The sequence below is a fragment of the Octopus bimaculoides genome, chromosome 8 (assembly GCF_001194135.2).
Source record: "Octopus bimaculoides isolate UCB-OBI-ISO-001 chromosome 8, ASM119413v2, whole genome shotgun sequence".
Lineage (NCBI taxonomy): Eukaryota > Metazoa > Mollusca > Cephalopoda > Octopoda > Octopodidae > Octopus > Octopus bimaculoides.
The window spans coordinates 37,502,941-37,518,520 of NC_068988.1; the positions used below are offsets into that span (position 1 = coordinate 37,502,941).

At 37.1% G+C, this 15,580-nt stretch overlaps 1 long non-coding RNA gene across 1 annotated transcript in view; it reads right to left on the bottom strand.

Moving 5' to 3' along the window:
- Positions 1–15,533, bottom strand: part of LOC128248563 (uncharacterized) — a 17,995-nt gene extending 2,462 nt beyond the window's left edge. The window contains exon 1 of the long non-coding RNA XR_008264736.1: positions 6,729–15,533. This is a non-coding gene — a long non-coding RNA (uncharacterized LOC128248563). The remainder of the gene's footprint in view (positions 1–6,728) is intronic.
- Between the last annotated feature and the right edge of the window lie 47 nt (positions 15,534–15,580).

The window sequence follows — 15,580 nt, forward strand, 5'->3', positions numbered from 1 at the left end:
TATATAGGCCATATCAATGTATAATTTACCAATAGCAGTTGTGATTATTTGCTAAAGTTTCTAGAGATAATATAATATAGATTTCCATTGTAATATGTGATTGTTTATAATTTATTAATAATATTATGAGGTGTTTTCTCTCTTTGACAGACCTTTATTTAAGGAGTTATTTAAGGAGAAATTTGAATATGAACTAGACTTAGAGCCGATGTTTTTGGTGTTTACTTTTTGTTCTTTACCTTTTTCCCTGAAGATGTGTATGGTAAATTATATATTTGACTTGAATTTGACAGTTAAATATAGCCTTATACAGAAATGTTGACATAGGAATAAATTTCAATAATAATGGATATCAGCGACAAAACTCTCTTTTAAAGTTTAAATTTGTTATATATATATATATAATCTGCTTGTTCATTACCTCTAATACTTTAGTTAGTTAGCGAGTTGGAAGCGGAGTGAGGGAGATGTGGAGTAAGAGTGAGGGAGAAGAGAAGGGGAGTTAGAGGTAAAGAAGAAGAAGAAGAAGAAGAAGAAGAAGAAGAAGAAGAAGAAGAAGAAGAAGAAGAAGAAGAAGAAGAAGAAGAAGAGGAAGAAGAAGAAGAAGAAGAAGAAGAATTAATATTAATACACATAGGCCAAATCCAACACGTGGTCAGCTGAAAAACAAGAAAAAAGACGGTGAGAGAAAAAGACGGCGAGAGAAAAAGACGGCGAGAGAAAAAGAGAGAGAGAGGTATTAATGACGTGCAATGGGGTGGGGTGAGGAAGGAATACTTATTACGTGGTTAAAATGTTTGCAGAAGGGAAAAGTGAATAGAAAGAGATATGTTTATGATACAATAATTAGTAGTGTAAAGCAGTGAGCGGGCAGAATCGTTAGCATACCGGGCGAAATGCTTAGCAGTATTTCGTCTGTCTTTACGTTCTGAGTTCAAATTCCACTGTGTTTGACTTTGCCTTTCATCCTTTCGGGATCGATAGATTAAGTACCAGTTGCATACTGGGGTCGATCTAATCGACTGGACCCCTCCCCCAAAATTTCGGGCCTTGTGACTAGAGTAGAAAAGAATGTTTAGTGGAGTGTGACTTTCTGGTGGTGAGTTAGATAGAGGGAGATAGACAAGGGAGGCGGTTATAACGATCATCGTTTAACGCATCCACCTTAGTGTAATTATTTATCGTCTGCTCATTTAAAAAAGTGATATTTGTTATAAGGGTTAATTAAGCCCAAACTATGAATTCACACATATAAATATGTGTGTGTGCATGCGTGTATGTATATTTATATATACATATATATGTGTGTGTGTGTGTGTGTGTATGTGTAAGTGTATATATGTGTGTGTATGTGCGAATGTGTGTATATATGAGCACATGTGTACATGTTTCCTTTGTTTTAACAGAACCCGGTGACATTCGCACAATTATCAATACCTTCTAATAACTGACGGCTACATCCTACCAGTCTGCCTCAGTCTCTCTTTTGCATCTCCTGATTAGGAGTCCTTTCTCCTACTGATAATATCTTTCGATTTTCTTTTTCTTTTTCCTAATTTCTATTTGTTTTTCTTTTTCTTTTTCTTCCCATTCATTGACTGCTAAGCCACTCTCACTATATGCCCACTTTAGGTGTGCTCTATGTGCTAAAATGTTCATTGGTCATCTTAACTTTTGGGTTTTTTCTTTTACTTTTCTGCTTTTTTGCTGTCAATATTCAGTGTCTAACTGGTGACTCTTAGTTAAACTCGTGCAGCATGTCATTTGCGTTGAGATGATCTCAGGAGTGTCCGTTACGTAATGACTTACATAATGAGTTTCAGCCAATTTAGAAACATAAGTAACCTACATTCTACCATTATCCACTCCGCATATATTTAGGATATATATATATATATACATACAAAATTCCGGTATTTCAGCACGCTGAAATACCGGAATTGTCTCTGGAGCCACCCTTCCTGGAACTGGTAAATTCTGTTAAACAGATCTGTTCTGGTAAAGCACCTAGCAAGGATGCTGCCCCTACTGATATCTACAAGCATGGCGGACGCAAGCTTTTCGAGAAATTACATGGCCTCTTCATAAATATTTGGAAGGTAGGCCGTGTACCACAGGACTTTAAAGATGCTCAATTCAACATATGTATAAGGACAAAGGAAATCAGAAGTGTCTGTGCTAATCATCGCTTCTGTCTGTTGCTGGTAAGAGTCTTACTCGACACCTATCCAGAACCACAGTGCGGATTTCGCTCTGGTCATGGCACTATCGACAGGATCTTTTCCCTTCGACAGGTCACTGTGAAAGTACGTGAGAATAACCAAGAGTTATTCATGGTGTTCGTTGACCTTACTAAGGCATTTGACACTGTTAATCGGTAAGCACTTTGGAAAGCTCGGAAAAAGCTTGGAATACCTGACAAGATGTTGAATATTATCATCTCCTTTCATGAGAGAATAAATGCTGCTGTTGTGTTCGGTGGGGAATCTTCGGCTTCATTTGACGTTACAAACGGCACAAAGCAAGGTCATATTATGGCCCCTACTTTGTTTGCACTCTTCAGTGATACTGGTGACATACAAAGTGGTGTCAAATTCCAGTTTTGAGCAAGTAGTGAACTATTAAATCATCAGCGTTTCAAAGCCAAAGCACTGATACGAACAGTATCATTCGTAATCTGCTTTTTGCAAATGCTACTGCACTAGTAGCGACTTCAGTAAAGGAAGCTGAAGAACTTCTAGACCGGTTTTCTGTTGCATGTAAAGGCTTTGATTTGACCATCAGCATAAAGAAGATGGAAGTAATGCACCAACCTTGCCTTACTCCAAAGAAAGTTCGAGGTGTCAAGTAGAGGCCACCGGTTCACAATTTCCCTAACACTCTTATTAAGGTAGATGGGTAAAACCTAACTTATGTGAAGTTATTTACATATATTGGTAGTAAAGTGAACTGGAGCGCTTCCCTTGAAGATGAAATCGTCAACCGTCTTGCAAAAGCGACCAATGCGGTTGGTAAACTCCATCATCGCCTATGGAATGAAAGGAACATTAAACTTGACACCAAAGTCTATCAAGTATACAAGTCTATAAAGCTGCCATTCTTACTAAGTTCTTTACTTCCTACTCCAAAATGTAAAATATTGAGAGCCAGTGACCGTCGTTGGTTGGGGTGCACACGAAGTAGTTTACCCTACCTTTTACTATTTATTTCATTATTAATATCTGCAAAACAGAATAAAAGTGTCTATATTATACATTACAAGGCAAACATAATGTAAATGAAAACATATATACAGACTTGAAGACTTGTGAATTTAGTATATTGCCAATAGAGAAATAAATAAATATAAAGTGTTGTTTCCTTTATTTTTGGCCAACCTCTCAGTGTGTATGTGTGTATGAGAGACAGACAGACAGACTATGCCTCTGTGTTCATGAATATGCATGAATTACCAGCTTTTTTCAAATACTTATGCACAATAACCTATGTTTGTGACCATGAATGTATATTTATAATTAGTTTATATGTGTAGTGTATCACTTCTCCGAATGTAATATAAAGACAATGAATAAAAGAATACGAATATATCTTTTATTCATTATCTTTTTTCTGTCACTGAACTGCAGGTCACCAGCCTCAAAAATTTGGGTCACCAGCTTGAACTTTTGGGTTACTAGCTTGGAGGTTTTAATGGATGAAATCTACTTCAGTACTTCTTTCTTTAAGGCCCAGTACTTATTCTAGTGGTGTGTTTTTGCTTAACCGCTGAGTTACAGTGACATGAAGAAAGTTATACTGGTCACCAAGCGGTGAACACAAACATATCGGCTCATATACACATAGACGCACTTATATATAAATAAATACATGTCTTGTTTCTGCAGAATTTCCATTCGACAAATTTACTCACAAGGTATTGGTAGACCTGAGCACTAAAAATAGAAGACACCCAAGGTTCCACACAGTGGTACTAAACTCGAAACTTCTTGGCCACACAGTTATGCCTGCACCTATCTTCAATACTCTTGGCTAAATTTAACCAATTTACCAATAGCTCGGAATCTTACTTTTCTCAATACTAAATTACTAATGTGCTAACAGTAATCTGTTTCGTTACAATAATATACAAGTAAACATATCAATAAGATTTTTAGTCAACACTGCTACGACAATTGTAAAATCACCAGCATAATATGTGCGAAAGTGCTGTGCATTTCGACGTTTTTTGCTGCTTTGTCAAGAGTTGCAAGGGAGCTAGAATTATTGGTCAGCCACATTCAAATATCAAACAAACACATTGCTTATAAAACCACCTCAGATGTTCGTATCGACTTTGTTTTTGGAAGTCTAGCACTTAAATTTAATTATATTTGCTGCATCTGTGAGTTAAGGGGCATGCATACACATATACATACGTGCATATATACAGACATGCATAAGGACTTTCAACTCATAAGGATGTATGATCATCACTGACAAATTATCTTACCCTAGATGTTAAAGACAATGGAGTCAGCAATGCTGAAATCTAAAGTCAGTAACAACTTGCAGAACACTGCTAAGACTCTTACCTAAAAAGTCAAAATGAAGGAAGAGCAATATCTTCGGCTTCCCAATGAGACAGGGGCTATTTCGGAATTTCTTTCTCCTAGGAAGATGTCTAAATAAAGACTAGTGGTCTCTCACTCCCAGATTTTTAGTAGCTATTGACTCTACTGAGTTCATTCGTCTTTTCACTGGTTTTATTTTTCGTCCTACACGGTTTCCAACGAAAATCAATTTCCTTACCAAGAAGGCTTGGTAGGGTTGCCGGTTTAGTACCCGACACCCCAACAATGTGGCAGGTTGTGTTAGATTACATGTTACAAGTGGCACTTAAAAGACCAGACATGCATATATCTATGCGTACATATATTCTTAATGCATGCATATATTCGCCCAAATTACCTGGCATCTCAGATACATTGAAAGTAATAGTAACTATATAGTAACTAAATAGCGAAGAATTCACAAAAAAAACAAAAGACGAAGACAGGTGGTGTAGACAAAAAACAGATGTATTAGTTTAACGCTCGGGAAGTGAAAAAGTCCTTAACGTTTCGAGTCTACGCTCTTCAACGGAAAGAAACAAGGAGTCGGTGTAAGGGATGGGGAGGGGTGGAATGGAGAGGGAAGGTGGAGTTGGATTGTGTAAGTGTGGGGTTACGAGGGAGGGGTGACGATGAAGGGAGAGGGGGAAGGGAGAAGGTAGGTAGGAGTGAAGAGAAGAGAGAAGGAGAGTAAGAATGAAGAGAAGTAGTAGTAACTAAATACTTTAGAATACATAATTACATCTGGTTTTGTTTTATTTTCTGTCGGATTATGAAAAATATATACCACTGATAGATTCGACTGACCATATACCATACGCATAAGGAATCGTTTTGAATTTAGGAACTACTATTCAACATTCTAAGTCCCCAACTTGGTTTTTTTGTTTCAATTTCCAGTTTTTTTATATCAAATACACACTTAAATTAAAAACAGAAGTCATATTCCCCTTCAATGATATATGCACGCATGCGCGCGCATATTATATAGGTTAGATGAATGTGTGTGTATGCGTGTGTGTGCATATGTGTGTGAACATGTGTATATGTGTATGCGCGCTCTTGTGTGTGTGTGTGTGTGTGTGTGTGTGTGTGTGTGTGTGTGTGTGTGTGTGTGTGTGTGTGTGTGTGTGTGTAAAGAACTGAGGAATTCTGATAAAGGAATAGGAAAAGGAAGTTCAGTAGTAAAGTATGATAAAAACCATATGTGTAATGACAAAGACCATATTCATAATGGCAATATCAAGTGTTGCAAGATAGCCGTCTGGTCGAGTAATTCAAGCACTGCGTTTAGGAAAGAAATGGTTATACTAGGCTTCAGGCAAAAAAAACTATAGGGTAGAGAAGTAAATGATGTCAGGATAAACACATTAGTTACATGGTTGTAACTATAAATAAGTAGCATTCAAATGGTATGTTTAATGAAAGTGAAGAAAATATTAAGCAGTCACAAGATTCAAATAAAGAGCTCTGTAACAGATTGAAATAAAATAAAATATATCAACTCAATTCAATTTAAATGGTAATTAATTTAAATAGATTATATAAACTGTAAGTTGCGTGCAGAATGAAAACATACTATGTAGTTGCTATACGAATAATAAAGTGACGTATAACAGATTAAAACAAATAAAATAAAATGAATATATTAATTTAGTTAAGCTAAATAAGTGTATGCAGTATCTTTACTTTGTGCAGTAAAGAGGTAGCATTTGGGGGTTGAAAGATACAGAAAATCGCTTGAAATAGCCGTCTGGTAGTGTAATTCAAGCACTGTGTTTGGGAAGGAAATAGTTATACTAGGTATCAGGAGATAAAAAAAAACTATAGGTTAGAAAAGTAAATGAAGTCAGGATAAAATGATTATGTAGAGTGATTCGTATTAATGAATTTAGATTTATGGCAAAATCAAAAGGTCCTAAAGAATGTATGAAAACAAGATAATTGTATTTGGTTATCCGCTAGTATTTGTATAGATTCTTTCAAGAATAACCAAAACAGAACATTTTGGCCTTGGTATGGAGAATCAGTATTAGTGATAGACCAGGTTATATCATATAGTATACTTTGTTTAAAGTTATGTATGTAGTCGGTTAGTGAAGTTGATTTATTGTGTTTATCAGATTTAAAAGGGTTTACCTGGTCTCAGTTCTGACATTTAAAGTCGACGGATTCTCCAATGTAAACCTTGATAGAGTTTCGCTGTTTGTTAAAGACCGCGCCCTTATAAACGACGTTGAATCTTCAATTGACAATTAGCACGTACTTTGAAGTTGCAGTTGGAGCCATTCGGTCTAGGATACTTTTAATTAAGTATGTTATTGTTTCTATTACTAGGAAATTTATAATGAGTTGAGTTGCATCCTTCAGATTGATCCTCCTTGTATATGCTATATTCAGTGGAGGCGCAATGGCCCAGTGGTTAGGGAAGCTGACTCGCGCTCATAGGATCGCGGTTTCGATTCCCAGACCGGGCGTTGTGAGTGTTTATTGAGCGAAAACAACTAAAGCTCCACGAGGCTCCGGCAGGGGATGGTGGCGAACCCTGCTGTACTCTTCCACCACAACTTTCTCTTACTCTTACTTCCTGTTTCTGTTGTGCCTGCAATTCTAAGGGTCAGCTTTGTCACACTGTGTCACGCTGAATATCCCCGAGAACTACGTTAAGGGTACACGTGTCTGTGGAGTGCTCAGCCACTTGCACGTTAATTTCACGATCAGGCTGTTCGATTGATCGGATCAACTGGAACCCACGACGTCGTAATCGACGGAGTGCCAACAACATGCTATATTCAAGGGGGTTGTTAGTACTATCCATGGTATTATTATTCAGATTAATCCTTTTATATGTTTTGGTGATAAAAAGAATAGATGTCCTGATTTCTTGAGAGCTGGTGAATCTGGCGCGATGAGGTTCTCATAGTTGTTGGCATTATTATTATTATTATTATTATTATTATTATTATTATTATTATTATTATTATTATCATCATCATTATTCCTATTATTATTATTGAGTGAGAGAGCAGTGCATGCCATGAAAGTGACACTGGGGTAAAATATACGAAGCCCAATATATCCATCATGACTACCCGTCTGATAAGGGTACACCCGGCACATGCATCACAACCATATGTACGCGACATAGTGATCTCATATCAAGATAAACAGCGCATGACCTCGCAGGTGGGGCCCAGTTAGAATTTTCGTCAGGTCGCGTAGCCCATCCCGCTCAAAAGGTCCTTGAATAAGGTTTATTTAAGGATATTGAGCAAAATACGCATGTTTCCAAAGGTGAATTATTCAAACCCCAAAGAATTCCTCTCAACACATGGCTATGATGCTCTCCCACTACTTCTGCTCAAGATCAGAGATGCACATATCATCAGCCACCAGGTGACATACTCAACTGATTATATATTTTATGATTATTGGTGCTACCTTGTTCTTGGCTAGTGTTTCTAGGATCCTTGTGTGGGGAATACTATTAAAAGCCTTTCAGTAATCGATCCAGGTCATGTTTAGACCTTTCGTCTTTCTGCGGCTGTCTTCAGATATGGCTTTATTGATCACTAGTTGATCGTTACAGCCGTATGAGCCCTTGCAGCATCCCTTCTGCCCTTCTGGAAACAGGTTGTTTTCTTCCAGGTGCTTGCCCATTCTTTGCGATATTATTGCAGTAAAGGCTTTGTAAATTGTAGGAAGAGAAGTTATTTGTCTGTAATTTTGTGGGTTTGCCGTTTCAGTGGATTTGGGAATTAAGATTCCTTTTCGAGAGCCATTCAGGGATTGTCTCTGTTTCTGCTAGTATGTTATTAAATTTCTCAACCAGCTTTTTGTGTGTTCCTGTCAGATGTCTTAACCAGAAGTTGGGGATCTTATCGTGCCTTCCAGCTGCTTAGTTTTGCAGTTCCTGGGCGACCTCTTCAGTCGCTATAGGGGTCCAGAGTTGTTCAGGTAATGAGTTCGTTGTTTTGATCGACATTTTCTGAGGTTGTTTCTTCGCCGACCATATTTCTTTCCAAAATTCTTTCACTTCTTCTGCTGTTGATGCCGCATTGATGCCTATTTTATTTTTGCCAAGTTCCTGGTAGAATCGTTTGAGGTTGAAGTTGAACTGTTTGTTTTGTTCAAAGAAACGTTGGCGTTTCTCGTCCTTTGTGCTTTGGCAAGGATATCTTGCTTTTGTTGTTCTTTTACCTCAGGTAAACCTTTTACTGTAATGTTGTATTGGCACAGTATCTTTGTTCTCTTCTTGTTGCTTAGTGGTGTTGAATGTCTACTAGTTTCGTTAAGGATTGACAGGTCTTTTCTCTTGTTTTCTCTTGTTTTCTGGATATTATTTATCCACAGTGTTTGTTTGGGTGGTGGTACTCTTGTTTGGATGGGTCTGAGGGAGTATCCAGCTTCTTTTGTGGCTACAGTGGCTGCTGCATATATTATGTTATTTAGCCCGATGATATTGACATTTCTTTCTGTGGCTATTAGTTCTGTGACGTTGTTTTAGTATCAATTCTAATTTTTGGGAGGTACATTCGGTGGTCCATACTGAGATCTGTGGCTTTCATTTCTTTGATTATGCTCATTTTAGAGTATCACAATCATTAGGTTCACCTTCACTGTTTCCAGGTTTTAGATTTGTTTCGCCTTCCTTCCCGTTCATATATTTGTCTGTGGTGTTCTGGTTTGGTGCTTTTTGCGCATCATTATACATTCCTACGGTCTGGGTTTGTTCACTTCGCTTTTGTTGGAAATGTTACGCCTGTCTTCATGTTTTACAGTTCTGATGCTTATGATATTATTTAGCATTGATGTGTGGTTACTATCTACATTTTCCTGATGTATTTTTCCTATTAAGTGTTCTATTTCTATTTCTGATATTATTTTCATTGTTTTTGTTTTGAGAATATATTTTCGTATGTTAACTAGTTTATTAGGGTTCAATGCTGTATTCAAGTCTTTATTTAGGCTTTTTTTTCCAGATTTTATATGTATATGTTGTGGTGTTTTCATTCTTTGGGTAGAGCACTACTGTAAAATAAGCGTAAATATATTCCTCTCGTGTCCATATATGCTTTCTGATTTTATCTGCGGGACATGAGGAATAACGTCCGGCCCTTTATTTTGACGGTCATCATTTTCGTAGGGTACCGGTCCTTTCATTTCTGGTGTTAAATTGTACTGTACATGTAATTTTTCGTACTTTTTGTGTAACAAGTTTAAAGTACATACTTCCCGATTGTTATTCTTGGGTTGAATAACACCGATATTATTTAACTAATTAATTTATTTATTTTGTACATGGTGTTTGGGGACGGAGATGGTCTGGTGTTGATTGGATCGTAATGTGGCAAGCGTGTTTACATGTGCTGTGCGCGTTGTGGAAATGATATACAGTTAAAATACATGATTTCATTTGGAAAATAGAAATAAGTTTCAATGAGTATTACTTACTCGGATATAGTCCAACATTTTGTCAACTATTTTTGGCTCCATGTGATGACTTTATTCCCGATGTTTTTCGATAGATTTTGGAGCAGTGTTTCACTGCTCTCACATGTTAAAAGTCCCTGGTTATTATTATTATTTATTGCTTTATTATTTTTTCTTCTTTCTTCAAATTTTCTTCCATTTCTCGCCAAGTGTTTTCCGTACACCTAGGGCAGAGATGCTCATTGTATGCATTCCCAGTTTACACACGCAAATTCATAAATTAATAAATAAATAAATAAATTCATGAATGGATGTTGTTTTCACAGCGATAATGCTCTTCTCAGTACATAAGTCGTTCCAGTCAACACGATTTTTTGCACTTCCTGCAGGGATGGTAAGCCTGGTATCATTTTCATACAGGTTTCAGTACCCTTTTTTTTATCATTCCTAGAGATTCTACAAGAGAATCGATACATTTTCTCCCTCAATCACAGCTTCAGGATGGTGTTTATACCATTTGTCAGCGGTTTTGATTTTATAATGCCGACATATTGTCCAGTGTAAATACTGGCCGACTCTGTCATATCTTGCTTTATATTCTACAGGTGCTAAGACTCTACACCCTGAAATCAGGTGGTCTATAGTTTCAATCTCATCGTTACAGAATCGGCATTTTGGGTCAGCTCCATACTTTATCACATTGGCCTGGTAGCTCCGGGTTAATAAGCTTTGGTCTTGAGCAGCTAATATGAAACCTTCACTCTCTGCTTTTAGCACTGAATTTCGTAACCATTGATGCGTGTTTCTGGTCGACATCAGCTTGTTTGCTACGAGCCACTTACTTGCCATGCAGAGGTTTCTGTTCCCATCTACTAGCTAATTTTTCATGTGCTTTTGTCTTTGCCATTAATTTTATTTTCTTTGCAGCAGCGGTTGGCACATTTCCTTCAACCTGATCAATCTGGTAGGTATCTAAGAGATCAGTAGCGAATTTTTTGCTCTCTTTCAGAATAGAGTGTTTTTTCGGTCTTTCATGTTTTTCTACAAGTTACAACATCCAATCTTTGGTTGTTTCAAGGTATTTGGCCAGTCCGATTGTGGTGGTTTTGTACGTAAGTTCAAGCTGGATGAAGCCTCGACCTCACTGAGTTCTGGGAACGTAAAGACGATCCACGTCTGCCTTTGGATGATGCATCTTATTACAAGTCAGTTGCTTCCGGATTTTTCTATCCATTTTCATTATTTCACTGGTATTCCAGTTAAGTACATTGAAGCTATAAAGAACAACTGGGACTGCTAAGGAATTTATGGCTAACAGCTTATTATATGCATTCAACTCAAACTTCAGGACTGCTCGAACTCTTCTATACATTCCTTCCTAACCTTCTCTTTCATGCTTGCATGTTGGATACCAGAGCCTTCATTTATTCCTAGGTATTTATAAGTTTGTTCCTGCTCAAGTGCTTTTATTACTGTTTAGACATCTAATTCGATTGAACTTGACTTTACCAGTTTCCCTTTCTAAAAAGTGGCTTTGGCACACTTTTCAAGGCCAAACTCCATCCCGATATCATCACTGAATCCTTTCACAGTATGTAGTAGTCCTTCAAGCTCTTCATCATCTTCGCCATATAGTTTTAAATCATCCATATAAAATAGATGGCTTATTTTCCTGTTGTCAATTTCGTAGCCATACCCTGTTCTATTCAGTTCGCTTGAGAGTGGTATTAGTGCTATGCAGAAAATTAGTGGTGAAAGTGAGTGACCTTAGAAAATGCCACAATTTATGCTAATATTGTTTGAGCGCAATGCTCCATTAGAATGATATAATTGGAGCTTCGTGTTCCATAGTGACATATTATACTTTAAAAAATCTGAAATCACAGGAGAAATTTTGAAAATGTCCAGCGATTTCAGAATTCACGAATGTGGTATGCTGTCAAAGGCTTTTTTATAATCAATCCATGAAGAGCTGAGATTTCTGCGCTTGTTAAGGTAGTTCTCAAGGATCATACGATTAATTAAGAGCTGATCTTTGCATCCGTATGAGCCTCGTCTGCATCCTTTTTGTTCAGTGGGAAAGAGGTTATTCTCTTCCATAAACGTATATGTTTTCTCCACTAGAATAGATGTCAAAATCTTATAGGTAGTAGACAAACATGTTATAGGCCGGTAGTTTTTTGGATTTTTGGTTTCGTTATTTTTGGGGAGGAGGTAAGTAATACCATTTGCCATCCAATGGGGAGTTTTTTCCGGGTCTTTCATAATACTATTAAATAGTATTCTAACATTTTGTGTGCGGACGAGAGTGATGAGAGCCAGAAATTTGGTACTCTATCAATACCAGGGGATTTCCACTTATGAGCCTTCGTTAGTGCCCTCCTTAGGTCGGCGATTGAGATGTCTTCCCATACCTGTTCTTGTCAATTTTTGTAGGCATCTTGGGTGCGTTTGATCCACTCTGCATTTTCATTGTATGGTTTCTCATCACTCTAGATCCCTTTCCAAAAGTTTTCAACTTCTCCCATTAAGGGTGGATTTTCAATGGTTATTTGTTTTCTTTCTCTATTTCCCTGTAAAATGATTTGGCATTGAATTTGAACATCTTATTTTGCTTGTAGAATTTGATTCTTTTCTCAAATCTGCGTATTCTCTGAGCTTTTGCTTGAACTTTTTGTTTAAGTGTTTCTTTTGCTGACATGAGTTCTTCTCTTGTTGAGAGTCCATATTTTCTCACAATTTTCCTGCCTTTTCTTGATCGTACACCATTTACAGAGATTAGCTCAGTTAATAATGATAGCTCCCTTCGCAATGACTCAATATCAGTTTCAATTCTACTCCTCCAGTTTGATTTTCTTTTCGAATTTGGTATTGTTGGTTTTTTGGATGTTAAACAGCGTCTTTCGATTACCTTAGCAACAGAGTAAATAATTTCAGTTAACTTATTAAGATCGGGTTTTAGTTGTTGTATGATTTCTTGTATAACGCAGTTGCCAATTTTTATTTGTGTTTTATGTTGGTGTGCATTTGAGAGTTTATGGAGTGGTTCCCTACCATTCATATTTGTATACCCTACAACTGCAAGCTCATTCAGAACTTCCTCTCTCGTTTCAATGGTAGATTTTCTGTGTTGTTCAGCAAATATGTGGTCTCCAAATTCTGTTTTGACATCATTTTCCTGACTTTTTTCTAGGGTCATTACATTTTCCTTTTTCTTCAGGCTCTTGAGTGGTTTCGGCAGATGGTCGCCTTTCGGTCAATACTTGTGGTCCAAAATTCCTCTCCTCTGCTTTGTTATTTCTTTCCTGACTTATATTTAGGTCATTCTCTACCACTTTTTTAATAGAAGTTAATTCTGCATCTGTGAGTCTGGTATTTCTGAAGATATCTCTTCTAACATTTGCTAATCTCATTTCATACAGGTTTGGTCTGCTAGCTGGATTCCGGCTCCTCCAAATTCTGTAGGAGTTTGAGGTGTTTCTCTTGGGTTGGACTATTTAATGCAACGTAATAAGCGTATATTACTTCTTTATATTCTTCCCGGTTCCATTTAGTTATCTTTTGATCCAGTAGCCTTGAACTCCATGTGATCCCGGGGCCTTCCAGTTGCTCATCTTTTTGCTGATTTCCTTCACTTTCCTGACTGAAATGACTAGTTCTGCCTGTTTTGGACAGACTACTGTTCGTTTCAGTTCTTTCAGCCATTCAGCATCCTTCTTGTGCTCCTTGTATTTGCTCCAGATGTCACTCCAAAGCCTTTGCCGTTCAATATTATCTGGTATCAACTTTTCATCTGTACACTCTCCATTATTTCTTTGTAGAATCTCTTCTTATCTGCTCTGAAAAACCTATTCTGGTGGTAACCCTTCATTCTTTGGTCGTATCTTACCATCTTTGCTTTCTTTGCAACGAGGCGCTGTTTCAGTTCTTCCATCACCACCTTCAGGTCCTTTCTTTCAATATACTTCCTTTTCAGTGATTTCTGTTCGCTTTTAAGATCCCCTTTCTCTTTTCGGTCTAACAGAGATTTCCTTCGAGAGCATATCTGTATTCTTCTTTTCCACCATGGATTTTTTTCTTTTGTCACTCCCCCAATTTTTTTTTTTTTTTGACATCAATACCCACGTTTTCTGCTACAACAATACTTGCTGCCTTGATCAAATTATTTATTTCTGTGATGTTGTTTGTTTTGATGTATTTCAGAATTTCATTGACATTTTTCGTTTCTTTGTTCAATTTCCATCGATCAACCTTTTAAAGGTTGCAAATAATGTCGCTATCGTTCTCTTGTAGTCTTGCCTTTATTCTGCCGTAGATTACTTTTTGTTCATCTATCATGTCGCCATTAGTTTTATTGTCTTTTTTTAGATCATCTATATGTCTCTCATCAAGTAAACTACCACTGCTTCTTTCCTGCGCTATGAGATTACTCTTATTAGTTAGAACTGTATTTTCATTGTTATCTCTGCTGCTATTTTCCAAGACCCGTCTTTTAACAGTTTCTAGCTCTACTTCTGCGAACCAACGATTTTTTCTTATCGCTCTACCTTGATCACATAGTCTGTGTTCCGTGAGTTGAAACGATCCCTTTTCTCTCCAATACGTTGTTGGTAACCCCTAATTTGAGCACCATTTTCATATACCGGACTGCTCAGGTAGTAACACTCCATGACCACAGCATCAATTTGCTTGCTCTACCTACGCCGTGTGTGGTGGTCAGTTTCTGGATATCTACAGGCTGGAGCCGGACCAGAATCTCTGAGCGTACTGAGTGTAACACTGTCACCATCATTGGATTCAGTTTCATTACCACTGTTATTCACAATATTTTGTTTTTACATTGTCACTCATATGAGGTAGCAGCTATTAGGTTGCGCAATTACCAGTGTTTTTATTGTGACACCATCACTAAATGTATCATCAATCAGTCCATGGGGAAGTTCCACCCGTTTCCTTTCTTTATTATTATTATCATCGCTGATATCACTGATATTATAGTTTTCATGTGTAGTAGCAGCAGTGGTTGCAGCAACAGTAACAGTAGCAGGGGTGGAGTAGTGGTTAGGGTTATAGATGGGCCTCAGATTCCTGTGCTATCATAATAGTAGTATTTATAGTATTAGCAGCTGCAGCATATTATTATTATTTTTATTTGTATCATTATCACCATCACGACCACTACCATTGTTATTATCATTATTACTATTTCCATTTATAATTAAAAGATTTTACTAAATGTTCTTTATTTTCAAATTTTGTCTTGTACTTGAGATAATCATAAATATGTGATTGTTGAAGGAAATAGTTGGGTAGTAGCTTGGTGAATAGATCATATTCTACAGGTCTATAAATATGTGGGAGGTCAGCCATAGGGACAAAAGAATCTTCGCACCCTTTGGGTCAGCAAAGGTCAAATGTGTTTACAGCTACCAGTGACCACTGACAGCGCTGCCTTGAAAAGAATCAATTCAACCTGTTCTATTTGTAATTACTGGTAGAAAAACAATTATATATATATATGTATATATATATATATATATATATATATATATATATAT